Source organism: Phodopus roborovskii, unplaced genomic scaffold, assembly GCF_943737965.1.
Source record: "Phodopus roborovskii unplaced genomic scaffold, PHOROB, whole genome shotgun sequence".
Taxonomy (NCBI): Eukaryota; Metazoa; Chordata; class Mammalia; order Rodentia; family Cricetidae; genus Phodopus; species Phodopus roborovskii.
Window position 1 is genome coordinate 4,918,059 of NW_026126585.1, and position 6,000 is coordinate 4,924,058.

At 52.4% G+C, this 6,000-nt stretch overlaps 1 protein-coding gene across 1 annotated transcript in view; it reads right to left on the reverse strand.

Annotated features, from left to right (window-relative positions):
* Window positions 1–3,982, reverse strand: part of Gli2 (GLI family zinc finger 2) — a 147,364-nt gene extending 143,382 nt beyond the window's left edge. Inside the window, exon 1 of the mRNA XM_051204028.1 lies at window positions 3,749–3,982. The gene's annotated coding sequence lies outside the window, so the exon portion shown is untranslated. The remainder of the gene's footprint in view (window positions 1–3,748) is intronic.
* Between the last annotated feature and the right edge of the window lie 2,018 nt (window positions 3,983–6,000).

Sequence of the window (6,000 nt, forward strand, 5' to 3'; positions counted from 1 at the left end):
TTGTTCTCTGACCCCCACACGGGTGCCATGACACACACTAACTTGTGTGTGTGTGCATATGCACGCGTGCACATGTGTTAAGACACACCAAGATAAACTCAGCAAGTGATGACCCCTTTGACTTCCAGAGCCAACAGATCAGAAAAATCTTTTTTCTTAGTTATCAAATAAACTTTCAACAGAACTTCATTAATTCGTAAATCAGGGATTTGTTGTTTCTGTTTGTTTGTTTGTCTCCAAGACAGGCTCTCATGTGGTCTAAGTAGCTTCAAACTCTGGGCAGGGAAGGATGACCTTGAACTTCAGATCCTCCTGGAATTACAGGCATGCATCACCACACCCAGTGTATGCAGGGCTAGGGACGGGACCCAGGACCTCAAGCACATGACTCAAGCACCCTAGGAACTAAGCTACATCCCAGACCAATAAACTGCTCAGCCCATAAAGCATGAACAGTTTCGATCTGTGCCTAGTTTTACAGGAACAAAGCCAACACATCTGTAAATCCTGTGAGGATGGAAAAGGACAGCTTCTCTTACCCTGCATGACTGGCACTATCCCTGTGGTCCTAGCCTGTTAGAATCCCACAGACATTTGCCCTCTCATGCCTGTGAGTAGCTAGACACTGCTCCCAGACGTGCCAACAGGAAGTCCCCATGCCTGTTTATGCGTCCGGCTCCTCATCCCTCCAGAGCAGCTGGACTTGAAGGTTTGGCACTGCTGGAGCTTGTTATTACATGTTATTACATGGCACCAGTGCCTGTTCCCACGACAGAAATTAAACAGCGACTCAGGTAAATGATCTTTGGCTACGGAGCGTGCCCCTGCAGAGCTTATTACGTCCAGGACCAGAGGTGCTCTAGAAGCAAGATGAGGACCATCCCTGGATGGTCTGAACTTGTCTCTCATCACCGCACCCGGCAACTGTCTAGCGTCTCAGACAAGAGCTCCTGGAGCCCACCACACCTGAGCTGTGCTGTGGATAGATATCTCCACTAAGGAAGGAAGGAAAGAGGCCTGGGTGACCCCAGACTGCATTCTTGATGAAGACAGGAAGCCTACCCTTTGGCTCCACAACACCACTGAAGCTGTGAATTACAGCAGTGTGGAAGTTTTTGTATGTATGTATGTATGTATATATGTATGTATGTATGTATTGTTTTCAATGTCATAGCTATCCTGGAAAAAGTGAGACCTGAATAGAAAGAGAAGAACCTAACCCAGACAAGGAGAGGGTATGAAGCCGGAGATCCTGGCACCTGGGAGGTAGAGGCAGGAAGATCAGGAACTCAAGCCCACTCTCCAGTGGTTTAAAGAATAGCCTGGCTACAGAGACCAAGAAGGTGGGGTTGATTAGGCAGAGGGGAAGGAAGTTTGGTGGGAGAGGAGGGAGGGAAAAAAGGGGGTGCAAGGAATTGGACTCTCTCAATGCTCACCCCTGGACGGCAGAAAGATGGGTCCCCTGAGGACGGTCTGCGCTGGTCTCTGTTCTTTTCCATTAACCTACTTTGCTGTTACTGAAACAAGGTCTCACGCAGCCTAGCCTCGTCTCAAACTTGCCATGAAGCCAAAGATGACGCCTGATCCACCTGCCTCTACTCTGAAAGTGCAGGAATTACAGGCATGTGCCATCATGCCTGGTTTATAGGGTGCTGGGGATAGAACCCAGGGGGGTCTCTTACACACCAGGCAAGTGCTTCATAGCCCCGAGCCCCCATCAACTTCGATGAACCCAAAGAGTCAACATGTGGCTTCTGTTGAGGACTTAAGCGGGGACCCGGTATTAACCATGGCAACTCCCCACAAGGAGCCCCCAGGAAGGTCAGACATCTGGAGTCACAAACCTGCCAGCCACTCCCTAACACATTTCCGAAGGACCCTATCTATCGTCCTAACCGGGGCCCCTCTGGTGGGCTGCCCTGAGCATCTGCTACTTCGGGGCAGAGCATCTGTGGCAAGGGGCAGCCTCTGCTCCTATCACTGGATCCGTTACCTTTGCTGATGCTGAAGCGAAACACCAGGCAATAGCACCCGAGGGAGGGAGTTAGAGGGCACAGTCCAACACGGCAGGAAGGCAGGCAGGCAGGAGCATGAGGCAGCTGCTGGTCGGTCGCATGGCACCCACAGTCAGGAGACGGAGAACGTGGAATGCTTGCTCCAGATCACTTTCTTCGCTTTACTCCATCCAGGGCCCCAGTCCGTGGGATGGTGCTCCCCACATTTGGGGTGGCTCTTTCCACGTCAACTGAACTAATCTGAACTCCCTCGCAGACATGCCCAAAGGTTTGTCTCCTGGGAGAGTCCTGTCAACAATCAGCATTAAGCATCACAGTCACCCTAACCGTGATTCTGTGGCCCTCTGCTGCTGGAAGTGTCCCACTGCCAGTAGGTCAGTGTGTCCCAGGCAATAATCCCTTCACCCTGCTTCAGGACAGGACACTGATGTTTTGTCCAAGCATCACTGGCATTGTGAGAACATGAACTTGGCTCGCTGCCCAGGTCTTAGGCACCAAAGTCTATCTTCAAGTCAGAGACACGGGATCCAGAGAAAGCTCATGAAGGGACGGCCACTGCCCAGGTCACCATGTCCTGACCCTGTGGAGTCAAAGGCTTACAGGAACACCCACTGCATAGCACAGACAGTGGCCCAGCCCAAGGAAAGGGCTGGCTGAGTACAGTGAGGCTCAACCCTGACTTCCAACACAAGCGCCACCTCGTTGGGTGGCCCAGACCAGTCATCCCAACTTTCCCATCTGTAATAAGGGCATGGCACTTGTTTCTGGGAGTCAACGGAGGGCTGGCTGGGGCAAAGCAGAGAAATGTGGTTTCTAGTCCCCTGGAAAGTGGGGAGACCCCCTCAAACATGAGTCATCAGACACTGATTGATAGCCCAAGCCAGAGTGAGGCTCCCCGGCCCCTTCATTGGCCAGAAGTGAGCCAGAGATCTCCGAGCCCACACCAGATGCTCTTCTCTTCGATTTGCTCAGCTAAGCCGCAAGCTCATTCCTAATTTGGACATTTTTTTTTCCCTCCTGACTTCCAAGCAAAGTAGGAAAACACACATCCCAGGCCATGCTTCTAACTCCATCCGTGAAGCCCAGGGGACATCTGTACTCTCGTGACCTCTGCCTAGAAGCCCTCACGGCAACCCTGTCCCCATCACACACCGGTGGCCAAGACATCAGTGAGCCACAGTAGAATAGCCTGCCAGCCCAGCAGGGGACAGGTCACTATAAGTGTGGTGCTTAGGACCCTGAAAGCTCTTGCTTGCTGCATTTCTCTGGGGAGGGGAGGTCTAGGTTTTCTTGGCCAGCCATGTGAAACCACAGAGCGGCCACACACTAGCTACTGACTCGGCACATGGCAACCCCTTTGAAACTCCTCTTGGTCACAAAAACAGATGGAGAAAGCATGTACTTAAGCCACCTCAGCAAATTGTCCCCTGGCCTCTAGGGACTTGCATGCCCTGGGAAGACGGGGGATGGGGCACCACCTTAGAGGAGGCTACAGAAGGCTGTCCCTAGCAGCTGTTCGGGGACACTGGCAGGTCTAAGGAAAAGTCAGCCCTTCCCCACTTCCTGGAGAGAGCCATTCCCCCCCCCCTCTTCATTCTGGCCCCCACGCCCTTTCTTTTTCCAGGAAGTTCTGGCCAGCACAGAACTCTTTCAAAGAGAAACATGCATGTACACACACACACACCATGTGTGGCAACATTCACCTCGCGACACTGCATCCATGACCAGCCTACCTGAGGTTGCAGGATGGGCACCAGGCCATGTGGGCCCCTGGGGGAGCCGAGGGCAGCTCCCTCCTCCGGCACAGGCCACCAGCTCACTCTCTGCCTCTCCATCAGCCAGTGACGTGACACAGAGGGGAACTAATGTTCACCAGCTGGCCTGGTGCTTTAACCCTCTCAGCTTCCAGCGAGTTTGGCAGCCAACCAAGCCGAAAGCGCGCGCTCACGGTCTCCCTCGCAGGGGCCCCCGCGAACGGCTCACTGCAAATGTAGCAGGGCAGCTGAAGGCTCATATGAACTGGCTGGCGATGTACAGTCTGGGGCATGTGATGGGGACAGGAACTGACCCAAATCCACACTCACTCCCCCTGCCTGGGTTCTAACGGAGCCAAGGAGAGCACAGAACCAACTAAGACAAATTTAGAAGATTAAAGGGTCCAGCCTAGACCTTTCCTTGGCAGCCACTCCAGCAAAAGAGCCAACAATCTCTAGATTCAGTGAGTCTCAGCTGCCCCCAAGCTCTCTGCCTATGCCTACACACAGCTCTGTGCCCCACTTCCCAGCTCAAGGAACTCTGTCCTGGTTGGGTTTCTGGCTTTTTTATTTGTTTTTGTCAAGCTGACACAAGCTAGAGTTATCTGAGAAGAGGGAACCAGAATCGAGAAAGTCCCTCCATAGAACTGGCCTCGCGGCAAACCGGTGAGACGGTTTCTTGATGAATGGTTGCTATAGGAGGACCCAGCTCGCAGTGGGCAGTGTCATCCCTGGGTAGGTGCTCCTGGGGTGTCTAAGAAAGCAAACTGAGCAAGCCAGTGAGCAGCATTCCTTCATGGCCTCCAAGGACTTCAGTTCATGCCCTGACTTCCCTCAGTGACGGGTGTGAGCCGAGGGTTGTAAGCTGACACAAAGCCTTTCTGTCATGGCGTTTCATCACAGCAACAGAAATCCCGACTAAGACAAGCTCCTCTGCATCCTCAAGAGCAGCCCTTCCTACTCCTGAAGACTTCCCTGCCTCTCTTCCCCCAGGGTGGGAAGCGTAGTGGGAACTAAGCCTTCTTAGAGCACTTAACACCCAGAAGCCCTGTCCAGTCCCCATGCTTTCCAGCCTCTTCTCTCGGCTGACGACAGGCTTGCTGCGAGGTGGAGATAGGGAGAAACTTCCCCCCAACAGTAATGAACATAATGGACATAGTGGCTCTGAAAGTCAGCTGCTGATACCTCAGGTTGCTTAGCATTGAGAACAAAGGGCATGGCACGGGGTTCTCTGGGCCTGCCACTGGGGTTCACCTGCTGGCAAAAAAAAAAAAAAAAAAAAAAAAAAAAAAAGAAAGAAAGAAAAAAGAAAAGACAAAGGGAGAAGAGACTCAAAACTCTCAAGGAAAGAGCGCTCCCTGAAGGTCAGTCAACTCTGGAAGCCACTTCCTAACTCGGGGCTGCTAGGTACCTCCAAACAAACACACCGGGTGGGGTGTGTTGCTTCCTTAGAGCCAGGTGGAGGGCACGTGCCTATAATCCTGGCATGCAGAGGCAGAGGCAGGAGAATCATCCTTCGAGGACAGCCTAATCTACACACTGAGTTCCAAGCAGGCCAAGGCAACATGAGGGACCCCGTCTCAAACAACAAAACGGGGCTGGGGTAATAGATAGCTCGGTCATTAAAGCATGAGGCCTGATTCTATCTTCATAGTTAGATCAAAATATAAAGCCAAGTACGGCGGAGGATGCACACACGCATGCATGCAGGCACACAGGCATGCACGCGCACACACGCACGCGTACACACACACACACACACACACACACACACACACACACCCCATTGGCAAGATGGCTCCATGGATAAAGGCACTACATCTAATGACCCTGATGGAACCACATGGAGGAAGGAGAGAACCAACCCCTGAAAAATTGTCCTCTGACCTCCAAAAATATGCCATGGCATGCACATGCCCATCCCCCTAAATTAATCAATCAATCAATCAATCAATCAACCAAACAAAGCACATAAAGAGACAAGCACCCCTGGGCCCTAATCTCCACGCCTTAAGGGCCTGGAATAACGGACGCCCTAGGCCTTGCTCAGGACAAGTCTCTCAGCAGGAACCAAGCTGCTTGTATCCCAGCACACGGGTAAATGACAATGGCAAAGAGCAGGGGTCATGGCCACTTTCCAGAAGCAGGTTGTCACAGGAAGTAGGGTGCCGGTGGGGCACTACAGAAGAAGGCATTCCCTAGAGGGTTCAGGCAGACTCAAGTTCAAATCC